Raw genomic sequence first — 16973 nt, 5'->3', positions numbered from 1 at the left:
ACGTGGGTAAGTGGCGTACTTTTCAAGAGTGGTGTAAGGTGGGGGGCTGGGACCCGGTGTCCTGCCCCCTGGACAATGTCCTTTCTTTCCTTCAGTCTATTTTGGGTAGACTGTCGGCCTCGACGGTGAGGGTATACGCCGCAGCTATATCCTCTTGTCATGTGGGTTTTGAGGGCGTTACATTGTTCAGCCACCCTCTTGTGAAACGTTTCCTGCTTGGCGCTCAGCGTCTCAAGCCGGTGGAACGTTCTCTGTCTCTGAGTTGGGACCTCCAACTGGTCCTCGGCCGGTTGTCGGAGGCCCCGTTTGAGCCTCTTGAGCAGGCGCTGTTGGAGCAGCTGTCTTTCAAGACTGCGTTCCTGCTGGCCATCACCTCCGCTAAGCGTGTGGGTGAGCTGTGTGCTCTCTCGGTGCGGCCTGAATGCCTGTCTATTCGTGCCAATAGCGGTTGCGACTCTGAGGCCTAATCCAGTCTTCGTGCCAAAGAATATCCGGAGCTCTTTTCGCTCCAGGGATATTGTGATTCAGGCGTTTCATCTGCCTCCTCACGCTAGTGGGTTAGAGGCGAGCCTTCATCTGTCCTGTCCTGTCCGTGCTTTGGGGGTTTACCTCAGTCGGAGGCAGGATCTCAGGGCTGCCGATCAACTATTTGTTTGTTACGGTGGCCCTCGCGCTGGTAAGGCACTGTCCAAGCAGCGCCTGTCACATTGGTTGTGCGAGGGCATTGCCCTTTGCTACACGTTGGCTGGACAGGTCCCCCCTTACGGGCCCTCAGGGGGTACACTTGTCGGGTCACGCGTCTGCTTTGCCCCATATCTCATTATGGCAAGAGCGAGACACGATGACAGTATGATAATATAATGAAAGGTTATCCTATAACCTAGTTATATGAATACTGGCAGAGCGTCTCGCTCTAGGCGCCCTGAGGTCCCTTGGTTGGGTTTTCAATGTTGGAAACTTTTTTTCCCGAGGAAGGTAGAGTATGACCATGTCCGGTGTCTTATAGGAGGACGCCGGGGCGTGGCCTGGTCACGTGCATGGGTGCAAATTGTTTGTTCATGAGCACAGTAGGTGCTGGGAGATAAGAGTTATCTCATTATGGCAAGAGCGAGACCCTCTGCCAGTATTCATATAACTAGGTTATAGGATAACCTTTTGTTACTTCACTACATTTGGAGATACGACGTGTGGTGTGAAAATTGTCTTGGTCGCTTTGTATAGCTTAGGTTAGCGTTGGCCAAGGCTTCTCTCTTCCTAAGAACAGCGTTGTTTTTTACGTGAGTAAATATGAACTGGGTTTTTTGTTGTATGATGAGAAGTTGTGTGTGTTCATGTAACGTGGCTGAGCCCACAACTGGCTGGGTGTTACCCTACAATGCTGTGCATAGTGGCATATGATCGAGGGCCTGAGTCCCTCTCTTAGCTTGTTTTTCTTTACTTGAGGGTAATGATGAAAATAACAAGTGTTAAGTTTTTTTTCACACACATATCCTGGAGAAATTTAGAAGAAAATATAGTAGCTCCACATAGACTGAAGGACATAGCATACACTAAATTATCAATTAAGCAATGCGAACGGAAATTTGGCCCCATAATTACTCATGCGATCCGGATATGGCGTGAAACACAAAAAGAATATTCTAACCCACATAAATGGCATAATCATACTCCCTTATTCAATAACAATGCACTCTTGATTGGAAAACGACCTATAAGATTCCCTATATGGAAAAAGCAAGGCATACACTCATTAGGTGATGTTTTCAACAAACAGGGTTTTTGTAGTTATGAAGAAATACGCAAAAAAAAAATCTCACCGAGTCCACATATTATTTTTACGCACAGTTATTGTTAAGTTTGAAGGCTCACGGTGTTCCATTAAAGATACCAATTGAACACCACAGATACCACAAATTCTTCTATGAAAGAGAGACATCGAGAGGTTTTGTTTCAGATTTTTATCATCAATTACTAACGTCCTCGTATGAAACCCTCCACCTAGACTCAGTCTGGAGGAGGGATATACCAGACCTGGAAAAAGATTTTGATTGGCAAGAAGCCTGGGCAAATGTTCGATTTACATCAAGGAACCCGGACCATCAACAAATCAATCTTAACTATATTCACAGGACATACTTGACTCCTATAAGACTGAACAGAATGGGTCTTAAACAAGACTCCAAATGCTCCTTATGCACAAATGGGGACGAGGGAACATTTATGCACATGTACTGGGACTGCCCACCAGTTAAGATATTCTGGAAAGAGGTGACCCAGCAATTATCAAATCTCTTAACTCTGAATATACCTGTACACCCCTCTGTATTACTGCTGAATGATGTTTTTGAGTGTGCAGTACATCCACAGCTAAAGAGATTGGTTTTATCGGGTATCACAGTGGCTAAAAAGCTGATAGCATCACAATAGTTCCAACCGGAAAAAAATTGCCGAAAGGTCTGGATTATTACATATCTCGATGTGATTTATCAAGAAATATCTACAGCAAGAATTTTGGGTCTCAATGAATCCAAAATGACAATGTGGTTAGAAGTGGTGGAGAGAATAAAAGCTAGCATATAATGGTAGTGTCTGGTTAGGAGCGAGGGATAATGGATGGATTATCCAATGGGGGGTCCGGGAGGGGGGGGGGGGTACGAGCTAGAGCATATCGCTGCTGTCGGGACAAAACCTCATAACTCCAAAAACCCAACTTTTCAGCAGATGAAAAAAACGAACACAGATTTGAGGGTGAATAGAGTTAGGAGGTTTAGACAGATGATCGGTTTAATGCTTTCCCATTGTTTAAACTTTGTAAAACCCACACACACATATGGAGGATGATCTACGGAGTTGATTTATATAAAAAAAATATATAAAAAAAATTGAGTTATGAGGTTTTGTCCCGCCAGCAGCGATATGTGTGTAGGGTATTAGATAAATAATAATAATAATAATACATCTATTTTATATAGCGCTTTTCCAGGTGCTCAAAGACGCTTCACATGGGCAGGAGAGACAAACTATGGCAAAACAAAAAAACAGAACAAAACAGAACAAAAATAATACATGACAAAATAAAATAAAACCGACAGAATTAGAGGTCAAAAGCAAGATTGAAAAGGTGGGTTTTGAGGGCTGATTTAAAAGATGTCAGGGTGTTTGCATCACGGATATGGCTGGGGAGGGCATTCCAGAGGGAGGGGGCAGCAGCAGCAAAGGCCCTGTCGCCCCAGGTCCGGAGCTTGGTCGTGGGAGGTGTTAGGAGGTTGGCATCTGCAGACCTAAGGCGACGGGTGGGCGTGTGACGGTGGAGGAGGTCGGACAGGTAGGGAGGGGCAAGGTTGTTGAGGGCTTTAAATGTGATGAGTAGTATTTTAAAATGTATCCTGTATTTGATTGGAAGCCAGTGGAGGTCGTGGAGGACAGGGGTGATGTGATCAGAGCGACGGGTGGAGGTGAGCATGCGGGCAGCAGAGTTTTGGACATATTGGAGTTTATTGAGAATAGTGTTTGGTGAGCCGTAGAGGATGCTGTTGCAGTAATCTAGTCTTGATGATATGAATGCATGAACCAGTGTTTCAGCAGCGGAGAGTGATAGGGAGGGGCGAAGACGAGCAATGTTCCGGAGGTGATAGAAGGCAGATTTGGTTATGTGGTTCACATGGGGGAGGAAAGAAAGGGTGGAGTCCAGGATGATGCCAAGGTTACGGACGTGAGTGGAGGGGGTGACAATGGTACCATCAATATTTAGGGTGAAATCCTGGGTGTGGCTGGTGAGGGATTTTGGACCAATAATGATGATTTCTGATTTATTGCAGTTTAATTTGAGAAAGTTATTTTGCATCCATGTTTTGATGTCTGTGAGGCAGGTGCTGAGGGTGGAGAGAGTGGCTGGAGTGATAGTCTTGGTGGAGAGGTAGAGCTGAGTGTCGTCTGCATAACAGTGAAAACGCAGGCCATGTTGGCGGAGAATCAGACCAAGTGGAAGGATGTAGAGGATGAAGAGCAGGGGACCAAGTACTGAGCCTTGGGGGACACCATGAGTGATGGGGGCAGTGGGGGATTTGCAGTTGTTGATAGAGATGAATTGGTGCCTGTGTGAGAGGTATGATTGGAGCAAGGTGAGGGGGATTCCGGAGATGCCAACGGAGGACTGGAGACGAGTGATGAGGATGGGGTGACTGATGGTGTCAAAAGCAGCGCTGAGGTCTAGGAGAATGAGGATGGAGAGGGAACCAGAGTCGGCAGAGAGGAGTATGTCGTTGGTGACCTTTAGAAGAGCAGTTTCGGTGCTATGTTTGGTGCGGAATCCGGATTGAAATGTATCATAAAGGTTATTGTTGTCGAGGTAGGATTTTAATTGGGAGGCAATGGCTCGCTCAATTATTTTTGAGAGGAAGGGGAGGTTGGAAATGGGGCGGAAATTATCAAGGGTTTCAGGGTTGAGACCGGGTTTTTTTAGTAGGGGGGTGACAGAAGCAATTTTGAGGGCGGGGGGAAATAGGCCAGTGGTCAGAGAGGTGTTTACAATGGAGGTGATTAGGGGAGAAAGGGCAGGGAGACAAGCCTTGACTAGGATGGAGGGGATAGGGTCCAGGATGCAGGTAGAAGTTTTCATTGTAGAGAGAATGGAGGATAGGTCCGATGCGGTGATTTCAGTGAAGGATGTACAGTAAAAGGTGGGTTGGGCGGTGGAGAGGGGGTTGAATCCGGAGGGGAGATAGTGTTGGCGGAGGCAATTGTTAGTTGGGTGTGGATTTTGTCAATTTTTGTTTGGAGATGTGACAGATAGGAGACACATTTACTGACAGTGAAGGAACAGGAGATTGTGTCAGAGGGTTTAAGAAGTGTGTTGATGGTGGAAAACAGAGTCCTGGGGTAGCAGGTATTAGGGGTACATCCTGTATAATACATTTAACTAAATGGCGATTTCATTGGATGTGCACTGTTAATAATGCTTGTATATCTTATCGTGTGTTGTCATGTTTGTTTATATGTTTGTTTAAAAAATAATAAAAAAATAAAATACAAAAAAAAGTTTTTTTCACACATAAGCAGAGCTGTGGGAAACCTGTTTTCAAACAAGGTTTTCGGCTGTGGCTGGCGTGCATGATGTAAAGCTTTTACTCTACACATTTGGCGTCGTATCAGGGGTGAGGTGGTGAGGGGGTGGGTGAAATTATTCCCCGGTTTTCCCCTGCCCCCCCCTCCCCTCAAATATGATTTTGTTTACAAAATGTGTGTTGATTCACTATATTTTTGGGGATACGGTGTAAATCCCTCAGCTTCTGCTGGGGTTGTGCTCGAGCCTCTTGCTTAGAGCGAGGCAATTTCTCTGAAAATTGTTTGGTCGCTGTTATGTAGACTTAGCGAGGCCTGTGACCAGCACTTGATCGAGGACTTATGTCTTCTCTCATCATAAAAAACTGCGTTCCTCTTGCAGTAGTGAGAGTGAACTTTTGCCCTTTTTTATTGTGATAGAGGGTTGTGTGTATCGTGTTCACGTTTAAGTAAACGTGGCATTGAATTCACAACTGGGTTAGGTGTTGGCCTACAGAAGTTTACATGTGTAGCTCTTGTACCAAGGCCCTTGGCCCCTCTCTTGGTCTGTGTTTTTCTTACTTTAGGGTAAAGGTGTAAAAATTCAGGTGGCAAGTTCGCACATGAGCCTGAAGCCATGTATAAAGCCAGTTTTTGCACAGACGAGGTTATCGTCTGTGCCTGGTGTGCAGAATGTGAAGCTAACTGTAACTCCTTCAAGCACTGCAGACACAAGTGGTTTCCTTTCGACGGGTTTATTAAAGGCTTGGTCCTCCAATCCACCGTGAAAACTTAAACAGAAACATATACGTTGCGTCAGGTCAACACAAACAATAATATACACGATATGAAAACAATACATCAGAAAAGCAAAATACAAATAAACATTAATTACCTCGTTGGCTGCATGCTACATAAAAAAGGGGTCTTGTTCTTCTGTTCTTGGTAACAGTCTTAGTGGTACACTACACATAGTCGTACACTCTTCGAATCTAGAGAGCCTGTACAACTCGTCTCACCATTCCTGCCGCTGCAGGTGTCTTAATGAGTCCCAGTCTCCCAACATCCCTGCCGCTTGCTCGCAGGTGTCTTAATCAGACCCAAATGTAACAACACAACAGCAGCCTAACGGGACACCACATATGACCAGACGTCAAAATGAATATATTATAAATTGTAGCAAATTAAATAATAAAGAAAATAAGAAATGAAACATAAATACATTCTCAAATATTACACTTACAAACTGAAATAACATAAATGATGAAACCATATAATGGCCACAGTTACACTCCCACCAAATCGCACACACGTGGGATTTCTCTGAACATAATTTGGTTATCTTCTAAATTAAATATTTCTTGTGGTCATTCAGCCGCTAGTTGTGCCCCTCCTGGGGACTTGTAAGTCGCCCTGTATAAAAGCGTCAGCTAACTGACTAAATGTAAATATCATTATTAACATAAATTTTAGGCAAAACATTAAATTAGTCTGCTTCGAATAGCGTTACAACCTTCTGTACAGGTCTATCAAGGAACACTTTTAGTTATAGGTTTACCTTTTAAGGTGGTGTCACTCACCAGCAATTTAAATTCTCTCACCCTACCATCTGACCCTGTGTATGGCCCTTAAACATAGACATGTAAGTAAGAGACCATATCCTTTGAGATCCTTCCTTCCTTCTCTAACATGGATCGGACCAAAGCAGTCTATGCCAGCGTAAGTGAAGGGTGGAGTTGCTTCCGATCTTGTGGTAAGTCACCCCCTCTTTGTCCTTCAGTACATCTTCTGTACTTTCTACACTTGACACATTCCGAGAATCTCTGTAGGCGATCCAATGATGATCTGTTTTCCTTTGCTTTAGTGTTGCACACAAAAGCCTTGTGGAGTTCAGGATCATCTTCCTTAATTTCTCCCACCTTGAGTTCTCTGTCAGGTAGTTCCTTTTCTTCTTTTTTCTTCTCTTTTCCTTTTCTTTGAATGGTAACGGCATGTCGTAGTGACCATTGTTCTTTTGCGTGATGGTCTCTCAAATTCGACAGGCACTTGACATGTTCTTGAGACACAGGGTCATGTTCTCCAGTTCTTTCTGAGAAGTCTGATTCAAGAACTCTTATGTCTGAGGGAGTCATTTCTTTTACTTGTGTTCGGCTCACATAGTGTACTTCGGTCTTGAGATTAACAGAACGTTTCACACCTGCTGTTACTCGTCTCAATACTATGCGATGGCTGATTCCGATGTCGTCGCCGTAGTCTACGCAGGGATTCCCATGGCCAACAATACTCCATCCAAGGTCTGTACGCTGTGCATAAGGCTGACTTTCTTCGCCAGACACAACTTTCCTTGGAAGCAGGGCTTGTGAGCAGTCGTACCCAATGAGCAGACCTACTTTACAGTCCTGCATAGGTGCAATCTTTCCTTGGAGGTGCTCTAGATGGGACCATGCTTTTGCAGTTCCATCTGTTGGTATGTGTGTTCTGTTGGCTGGAATGAAATCCCGAGTATAGACTGGTGGTAACAATATCTTCTTACCAGAGTAAAAGCCACGGATTTGTAAGTTGTCTATTCTTTCAGAGCTTACTGCTGTGGTTCTTGAGGTCATAGTAGAGAGCTTGACTTTGACCTTGACTTTGGTTGCTTCCAACGCTTCTGCTACTTCCCTTATAACAAAGGTTGTGTCGCTTTGAGAATCCAACAGAGCGTAAACAAGGACTTCTTGTGTTGGTTGAGTCGTGGATGAAAGCCACACAGGAATTATTGCAGTTGTTTGTGTGTTAACTTCATGAAGTATTACTCTATGTGAAGTAGAGTTTGTGGTTGTTTCTTTGCATTGTGTCGATTGAGGTCTTTCTTTGTACCATTGTTGACTTGTACTTGGCTTGTCTTCATTTAGCTTGGCTTGTGGTGGTCTTTGTCCTTCTTTGGCTCGCTCCTCATGCAGACATGTAGGATGTTGCTTGTGGCACACGTCGCACACATTCCTACTGTTGCAGCTCTTTGAGTAGTGACCAGACTTGAGACAACCAAAGCATAGCTTTTCAGCTTGAACAAATTTGATTCTGTCTAAAACAGTTTTCTCCATGAACGTCCTGCATTTATGCAAAGTATGCCCTGACTTCTCACAGAAAATACATGTTATGACAGTCTTTTCATTGGAACATGTGGTCAGTGCCTTTGCTTCAAAGCTTTGATATCTTGGGCATTTTGGTTTTTCAGTCTCACCTTGTTTTAGTGACTGTAGTGATGTAACAGGGTTGCAGGCAATTTTCGCTTCTCTTGTCAGAAACTTTACAAATTGGCTGAAGGAGGGGAATTGGTTACGCTCTTCTTCTTCTTGGATAACCATCCTGTTCCATCTCGCTGTTAGCCAATCAGGCAACTTTAAAAGAATTTTCCTGTTTTCATTACAGTCATTTAAAATGTCCAATGCCTTGATGTTGACCATGGCAGCCTCACAACTCCTGAGAAAGTCTGCAAACTCTCTGAGCTCAAAGCTGTCCTTAGATCCCATCTTGGGCCATGCTTGGAGCTTGTCTCTGTATGCTTTTGCTATTGTAAATGGATTACCATATCTCTCCTCCAAAGTCTTCCATGCTGCAACATAGGCAGATTTGGTTCCGAGTAAGAAATAGCCATCAAGTGCTTTCTTAGCTTGTCCACTTACATACCTACGGAGGTAGTATATCTTCTCCTTGTCTTCAATGCTCTTCTGATCAATCAGTATTTCAAAGGAAAGTTTCCAGTCATTGTATTTCAATGGGTCCCCACTGAATGATGAAGGTTCAGGAATTGGAATTCTGTTGACACTCAAAGCACCTGCCAGCATCTTAACAAGCTCTGCTGTACTGTCATTTGAGGAGGTGGTCACAACTTGTGGTACGGGAGACGTATACAGGGACAGAGGACTTGTGGGAGCAGGCACTTTGTTGTCTGCTACCCTCTCATGTTCTAGTACGTCTTTCCGCTCTTCTGTGGCCTCCACTTGATCGTACACAAGAATTCTTGCTCGTGCTGCATTAAGACCTTTCACTGCCTCCAAATGCTGTATCTTTCTCCGCTTTTCCTCCAGAGTCCTTTGTATAGCTCCATGTTCTTCTTCCAGTTGAGCTTTAATTTTAGCTTCCTCTTCCTCTCTCTTTATTCTTCGTTCAACCTCTTCTGTTTCTCTTTCTAAACGTTCTGCTTCTCGTTCTAAACGACGCTTTATGCCTGCTGCCTCTTGCTCAGCTATCTTCTTTTTAGCTTCTGCTTCTAGGCACTGCATTTCCAATTGTTCTTTTTCTTGTTCTTTTAACACTTCCAGAACAGCTTGGCTTGCAGCAGCATCAGCGACAGCATCTCGTCGCTTTACAGAAGAACTGCTTGAATGCACTGAGGTGCCTTTTCTGGAAGAAGTGGCAGAACCAGATTTATAAGCACTTTTCCTGGAAGAAGTGGCAGAACCAGATTTATAGGTGCTTGAGTCAAAGAGAGAGCCTGCTTCTGGCCACTCTTTCTCTCCTTCTTCTAACACACTTCCCCCCAGTCTAAATGTGGCTCTGGACACAATTATCTCAGAAATCCCTGCACACAGATCCACTCTTAGACGCGTGTCCTGGTCTGGAGTTGAGATGTCACGTAGTTGATCATAAATATGCTGCACATCATTAGAAAGACCTGTGACATCTGTAATGATATCAGTAAGCAGCTCATTAGACAAATGTTCTGTTGATTGTGATAACGGACCTTTAGAAGATTTAACTTGTGTCCTCCATTTATTGTAAATGTAATTAAATCTTTGTTGTAGCGCTTTGATCTTATCCTCCTGCATTGCTTTACCCTTCTCTGTTAGAGTTTTGGTTCTTTGAGATCGTTTTGGTACCTCTTGCTGGGCTTCAGCACCTTCTTCCTGACCTTCTTCAGGTCGGTCTTGGGAATTTGCACTATCCCTAACACTGTCCCCTACTTCAATTGCAGGCCTAATTGGCTCTGTCATTGTAAATCACTACTTTAAATTGACCAAAATTTGTAAAGAAAAAATAGTAAATACACCTTTAAACCTTTAGCCTGTTTTGTACTCAAATTTGAATTAAATGCAGTACTCTCCGAGCAAATCAAATTGCTTAATTCAATTGGCTTTCAAAATAACCTCCACATATATATTAAGCGCTTCAGAACGCTTAGGAACATAAATATTAGATGCCAATAATAGCCTTAACCTATAAATTATACGTGCCTTTTATAGGTTATAATTTCCAAAACACACTTTAAATTAGAAATGAATCAGAAAATATTTATACTTTAACGTTGACACCTTAATGTGTACAAATGGTTAGCTTCAGTTAAATTATATAGGCAAATAAGTCAAAACGTTTTTAGCACGCACACCACAGTAATTAGAATTCACAGTCAAATATATTATAGAAACGTTTACAAAGCACTCTTCTTGACCTGACCACTCTTAACTTATAATGTCCAAGTCCTTTATGGCTTTATCTTGAAACGCTGCTCATTATACTGTGTGCATCTTCTTACTTCTTTGCGGTTATGCGTGTAGTGCGTATTGTTTGTGACTCATCTGTCCTTTGATGTCGGCGCGCCGGCAGCGCAGCAAACAATTGTCGGGGAAGATCCGCTGGACGCCGGCCTTAAACTTGGACTTGCTTCATCGCCCACTTGCATCGATGAACAGTCGAGTTTTCACTGTAACTCCTTCAAGCACTGCAGACACAAGTGGTTTCCTTTCGACGGGTTTATTAAAGGCTTGGTCCTCCAATCCACCGTGAAAACTTAAACAGAAACATATACGTTGCGTCAGGTCAACACAAACAATAATATACACGATATGAAAACAATACATCAGAAAAGCAAAATACAAATAAACATTAATTACCTCGTTGGCTGCATGCTACATAAAAAAGGGGTCTTGTTCTTCTGTTCTTGGTAACAGTCTTAGTGGTACACTACACATAGTCGTACACTCTTCGAATCTAGAGAGCCTGTACAACTCGTCTCACCATTCCTGCCGCTGCAGGTGTCTTAATGAGTCCCAGTCTCCCAACATCCCTGCCGCTTGCTCGCAGGTGTCTTAATCAGACCCAAATGTAACAACACAACAGCAGCCTAACGGGACACCACATATGACCAGACGTCAAAATGAATATATTATAAATTGTAGCAAATTAAATAATAAAGAAAATAAGAAATGAAACATAAATACATTCTCAAATATTACACTTACAAACTGAAATAACATAAATGATGAAACCATATAATGGCCACAGTTACACTAACAGTAACAGGTATAATGCGCTTTCATGTGGCACGCTATGACTGGTGTCATGGCTCTGCTTTATTGTTGCATCGTATCAGGGGTGAGGGGTCATAAGGGGTGGGCTAATAAATCCCCCCCCCCCCCCCCCTTTACTAATTGGCCGGGAGGTGGGACCTCCTGCCTGTCAGTTTCCCGGTCGGCTGAGGGGCAGCGCGTCACAGGGAGGGGGAAGGGGGGGGGTTCCCTGGTTCCACTCCATGTTAGGATGGGTGGGTCACGGGATTTGCCCCCCGCCATGGGATACGTCACTGGGCGCGTTTTCCTATTGGCCAGGAGACATCCGTGAGGTTACAGGCTCTGTTCTGCAGACCGCTGTCTTTGTCAAAGTTGGATGATGCGATGCATTCGAAAACTGTTCGTTTTCTGCTCTGCTCTCTATTACAGTGTGTATTGGGCCGTTGGTCACTTGGCCCAATTATTATTGCATGTGTCTTTTTCAATTGTACTCACATAGAGGTCTCTCTGGGGGAACTTCTGTCTTCCCCTCTTATGTGAGGAGCAGAATTGACGGGGTTTCCCTCAGTTGCGTCATATAAGGCCTGTGTCTGTGTCTTATTGACCGACTTCCTGCTGCTCGTCCCAGACAGCATGGAGGGAACGTTGTCTGGTGTTTCTTATTAGAATTCACCATTGATGTGTTTCGGGTTCTTGACGTGCATAGCGCTGGCCCTGGGTGCTTCCAATGTGGAACCACGTTATGGGCCGGCGCGCCTTGGTTGCCCAATTCATAGAAACAGCGTTTTTTTATGCGGGCGACTAGGAAGGAGATTTTTTATCTCTACCGAGCGCCAGTGCACTAGGTTAGACTCGATGACTCACGTGCATCTCCGGGGGGAGATGACGGAGTAGATCATTACATTGGCGGAGGGGTCTCATGCCCATGAGGTGGGCCGCCTGGAGCAGCGCATTCACGTTCTGTCCATCTTGGTGGCGCCCTCTGTGATGTTTTTAGATCGATGCGCGTACCTACCCCCCTCTTAGGACTGGGGATGGAAGGTAAGTCCCATAGTCTGCTCACCCTGTGCGTTTGAGGTGCTAAACTCTCTTCGCACAGTCAGATCCGATTCCCTTCCATCCTCCTCTAGGGGGGTCCAGGGGGCTCGGGTCCTCCCCGGTTCTGATGGTTGTGGGGGGCCTCAGCGGGTACATTTGTCGAGCTTCCGCTCTGCTCAGCTCCTGTGTTCCAACAGAGCAGAGCGTAAGCTATACGATAATATAACATACGGTTATTCTATAACCCTAGTTATATGAGTATAGCGAGCGCTCTGCTCTGACTCACTGAGGACCCCGTGGTCTTCGCCTTCGTGGTGAAAGACTTGGGAAGGAGCTGATGGTGTGGCCACAACCCCGCTTATGTAGAGGAGCGGATGTGGGTGTGGCCAGGCGGATGGGTGTGTGCATGTGGAGAAGATTATTCAATATTAGACTGGATAAAGGGATAGTTCCAACAGAGCAGAGTGCTCGCTATACTCATATAACTAGGGTTATAGAATAACCTTACGTTATGTTTTGTCTTTTGTTTGTCTGTTTGTCAAAAAAAGGTTGGGACCCCCTGATCTGTTCTATCTAAATGAGTGTCTCAACAATGCACCCTGAGAGGTTAGCCGAGGTCACTGCAAGGTCAACTCCCCTATTCACCACACCTTGTGAACAGCAGTATTCATTTTAAGAAACAGCACTATAGTATCAACTAATTCAGGGTACTCTTCAGTGTAGAAGTATTTTCAGAACTCTTGACTCTCTTTATCACAGTTATAGATTACCCCGTCAATAGCAATGTTGACCCTCTGTCTTGCTTGAGATCAGCAAACACACTGGAACACACAGAGAGACTGAGAATGCAGGCAAACACACAGACAGACAGCCATCTCTTTTTGTTTTCATTGAATTTATTTTGTTAGTTAAATTTCTATAGCAGGTGAGGGAACGTAACGGTCACACAACGGTTTTCTTGAGCATAGTTTTCTGAAGTCACAGTGTTTTAGACATCGACAACAACAAAAACAAACAAAAAAACGAGTAACACTTCAAATAAATGAGGGAAATGAAGGAGGGAAAGGCCTTTTGAAAACTAACATGGTGGGATAGTCGGCATTCGTCCTTCGCCTACTCCTTCATGCTCCAAGTGCACCCTTCTCTCAAAACAAAACGGAGACCTAAACTCAAACAAGGCCCCTTCTCTAATGTGTTGTCGACCCCTCCCTCCCATTCCCATGAACCCACCAACCAACCCCCCCCCCCCCCAACCCAAAATGCAAACAAAACAAAACAATACTCGGCATCAAATAGATATATTTATATATAATATATATTTACTCTTTAAAAATAGAACTTCAGTCTAGCGACTAACATCTGTACAAACTACAAAAATAAAAACTTTAATATAAATAATTTATATGGCATGACATTAACAATTATTTTTCTCGAAATAAAACTACAAACCTATGCAGGACCCCCCCCCCCCCCCTCATACTCATAGTCATTGTTTGATACCCCTCCTGTCTGTTGAGTTAAAATTGTGAATGGTGCTTTGCTCTCTTTTATGTGTATTCTTCAAGACTGCACAGTAGCTACTTAACCTTTCTTTCATAATGCATATTTACGAAAGAAACCCAAGCTGCCACTAAATAGAAGAACATTTTTAAATAAAAATCAGATCTAGGTGCTCCCTGCATTTTAACCTGGCAGTGCCGTGACCAATACTGAAGAAATCTGTTGAAATTAAATCTTAATTATTTTTAAAGAACAACATTATTTCTATTTTTGTTTGAGTATGTGTGTGTGAAAGTCAAAGAAGATGGAGAGAGAGAAAGAGAGTGAGGGAGGGAGAGAGAGGGGGAGAGAGAGGGAAGTGTAAGTTACTACAATAGAGCACCATGAACTCAATGTTCTTACTAACTACTCAATGATTGCACAGGGCCATGAAAACTTTGAACTAGAACCACAGCCCTAAAGCAGCCAGTGGGGGGGGGGGGGGGGGTAAAATAAAATAAAAGTGAAAACAAAAATGAAAACCTCCCTTTGCATTGGATTTACAATTCCCTTTTGAAATAAGATTAGGTGAACAACACATTTGTCAAATACTACATCGCTATGACACACTTAAACCTCACCCAATGTAGAGCTTATTTGTTTTTCCATTAGAAACTGAGAAAGAAAATAGAAACTTTTATCATCACAGCTCCTTCAAGTAAATTACGACACGTCAACTGCGGAGGACAACGAAGACAACTGGACGACACTGGGGACATGGGTGTGAGACACGAGGACTGAGCTGCGACACGATGACGCTCAGGAAACCAGAGGGACTGGCTGATCACCGATGGGAGACATAACAACATCGATATACAAACGTTTGTTAATGAACATTCTGTGTGCTTTTTGTTTTTGAAAACCGTAAAAAGTTTCTGTCGCTAAGACTGAGGAAAAGTCAGGCGTAAGGACCATTGTGTCTCATTAACACCATGATCGAGCTGAGACAAACGGGACAACATATTATCAATATTATTTACACCCAAATATGGACATAATACTTTGCTACCAATCTGTGACGGCAAGAGAAGAAAAAAAGACACAACAAAGGCACAATGGTTAACCACCAGAGCTCTCTGTGGAGAGAGTTTGGTCAGGTTTTTAGTCTGCCCCGTCCAAACTCTGGTTTGGGCTCTCTGGTTACTACTGTTAGGAGCAAAATCATATTTGCTGTGTTTCATTCTGCTCACTTGTGTTTGTAGGCTACAGTGCAAATGGTGACAGAGAACGTATATTTTCAGAATACAAAAAGAAGTTTTGAGATAGAGAGTATTGTCAACGGTTACTCTCTGCACTCTGGCAGTGTAATAGCTTGTATAAAAACTAAAGTTAAGTTGTATAATGACTTAAGAGGAAAGGGGGGGGGGGGGTACTGCATGCTTCTGTAAGGCGAATCACTTAAAATTATTCTGAAGTAGCAGCAAAATAAAAAAGAAATTCAAACACTGACCATGGATGTTCAATGACCTAATATCTTTAAAAACATCTCAGCTCACGGACCATATTTTACATATAACACATTTCTCATTCTATACACACCAGGAAGGCCAAAGAAATCATCTGAACCCCCCTGAAAAATAATCTTATACATCTGAAACTTTTACACAAGAGTTATACAGTACTCTTTTAAATAGTTTTCCCTCTTCTTTTTTTTGTATTAAAATATATACTCGTAGATTTATATAATTCTTAGAACAAGTCCATTTTGCTTCTTAATATCTTCTTCTTTTTTGTTTTTAATAAAAATCCTCTTGTCTTGTCGCGTGAGGTTAATGGTTTGACAGTTTTGAGAGTACAGAGGCTGGCTGGGTGGGGGTCCAAGGTGCTCAGCGGGGGGGGGGGCAGCTGATGAGCGTAGCCCAGACAGGAGAGGACTGCGCTGGGTCAGAGAGTCTAGCAATCTTTGGCTCCCTGGATCCGCAACCCACCTGGAACACATAACAAAAGAGAGGAGGAGGAGTGTTAAAATACTGTTCTCCTTGGTTTCACTTCAGAATCACTTTATTTGCCCCAAAACGAGCATCCTTAATTTCTTCAATAATAACCCATGTGGTGCCTTGCGTTCTGCTTCAGTGACGCTCACCTTGTACCTTGCCGAGCTGAAGCTGCGTCGTCTAGCTCTGCCCACTTTCCACGTCCTGGATCTCTAGAGAGTCTCTCTTGTTTGACGAAGACAGGTTTGTCGTTTTTCCACTAGTACAAGTCCTCTTAGCGTCCTCAAAACAGTCCGACTCGCTGTCCTCGTCAATATAGGCCTCGTGCATGTAGCACGCTACTCCCGGCAAACTCGGGTGCACGGCAACGGTCACCGAGGCCGTGGCTGTAACTGCCATGGTAACTGCACCCCCGGCAGTGGAACCCTGTTGCATTGTTGCTAGGGTGGAGTTATTGTTACTACTGTAACTCGGCCCTTTAGTCCTGCTAGGCTGAGGCCCTCTGCCGGCCTGAAGCCTGGGCCCACAGTGAGTAGTCCTCCCAGGGAAGTGAGCTCTGTCGCTGGGGAAATGCTGGCCAGGCTGGGCCTGCATGGGCCTCCGTGGGCCCTGGCTCTCCCGCTTGGGAGAAGACTCGTTTAAGAGTTCTTTTGTTCCGCTTGTTGGTCCCTCTTTGAATGGCTTAACCACCTAATAGGGAAGAGAGAAGAATTAAATATGTTACATTACAAACATGTTGAAATACATACCGAATATGTTGTACCGTGGCCATGAAATAAAAAGGTAGACAGCAGTGAAATATCATTTGTGGAAAAACAAAAACATTAGGCTATAGTGTATGAAAGCACTGCTATCAATCATCAAACATGCTTCATCGACCAGCTATCAGTTTTATAACATCTATTTGTGTGATTACTTTATCATCATCAACAAGTTGTATTAAACAGGGCAACAAAACGGAATAATCCTTAGATGTGCTCAGTCGGAGGACGCACCGTCAGCTTGGGGAAGCTGGGCTTCCCCGCTGGCCTCCAGCAGTATGTGAGAAGTGGTGGAGGGAGGAGCTCCGATGTACACGCCGCGGTCGCAGTACTTGTACTCATCCTCCCCGACGCCCGAGGTGGCGGTGGTGGTGGTCGTCTCCGAGTAGTAC

General features: G+C 44.0%; 1 long non-coding RNA gene across 1 annotated transcript; it reads right to left on the bottom strand.

Annotated features, from left to right (window-relative positions):
* Positions 1 to 13633: 13633 nt before the first annotated feature.
* On the bottom strand, positions 13634 to 16967 carry LOC311238925. Its single transcript, XR_014620397.1, has 3 exons — positions 16816 to 16967; positions 15970 to 16510; positions 13634 to 15814 (listed from the first exon to the last, which is right to left on the bottom strand). It is a non-coding gene; the product is annotated as an uncharacterized lncRNA (long non-coding RNA).
* Between the last annotated feature and the right edge of the window lie 6 nt (positions 16968 to 16973).

Source organism: Notolepis coatsorum, assembly GCF_963971535.1.
Source record: "Notolepis coatsorum genome assembly, chromosome: 13".
Taxonomy (NCBI): Eukaryota; Metazoa; Chordata; class Actinopteri; order Aulopiformes; family Paralepididae; genus Notolepis; species Notolepis coatsorum.
Note: the sequence above shows the minus strand (reverse complement) of the source record. Positions and strands in the feature narration are given on the sequence as shown.